The sequence below is a fragment of the Cariama cristata genome, unplaced genomic scaffold (genome assembly GCF_000690535.1).
Source record: "Cariama cristata isolate BGI_N322 unplaced genomic scaffold, ASM69053v1 scaffold26885, whole genome shotgun sequence".
NCBI classification, from domain to species: Eukaryota; Metazoa; Chordata; class Aves; order Cariamiformes; family Cariamidae; genus Cariama; species Cariama cristata.
The window spans coordinates 37,169-37,462 of NW_009618566.1; positions in this window are offsets into that span (position 1 = coordinate 37,169).

A 294-nucleotide genomic window follows, 5' to 3' on the forward strand; every position below is an offset into this window, starting at 1 on the left:
AGCATTCTCAACCCCTCTGCTCCTGGTGGAGAGCAAAAAGGCGAGGAGCCGGGTGCCAACCTTGGGCCGTCCCGTGCAGAACATGGCAAGGTGTCTGGTAGGTTCTTCCTGCAACGAAGGCAGGTGGCAGGAGAGGCCCAGCCTCTCACGGAAGGTTTCTTGGCAGACCTGTGAGCTGGGGTTTAAGAGGACTTTTCCCAAGTGAAACAGCCCATTTTCCATCCTTCCATGGTTTATGGCCCCTATGTCTTTCCAAGACCCCAGGAGTGAAGGTGCTCCCCGGGAGCATTCCTG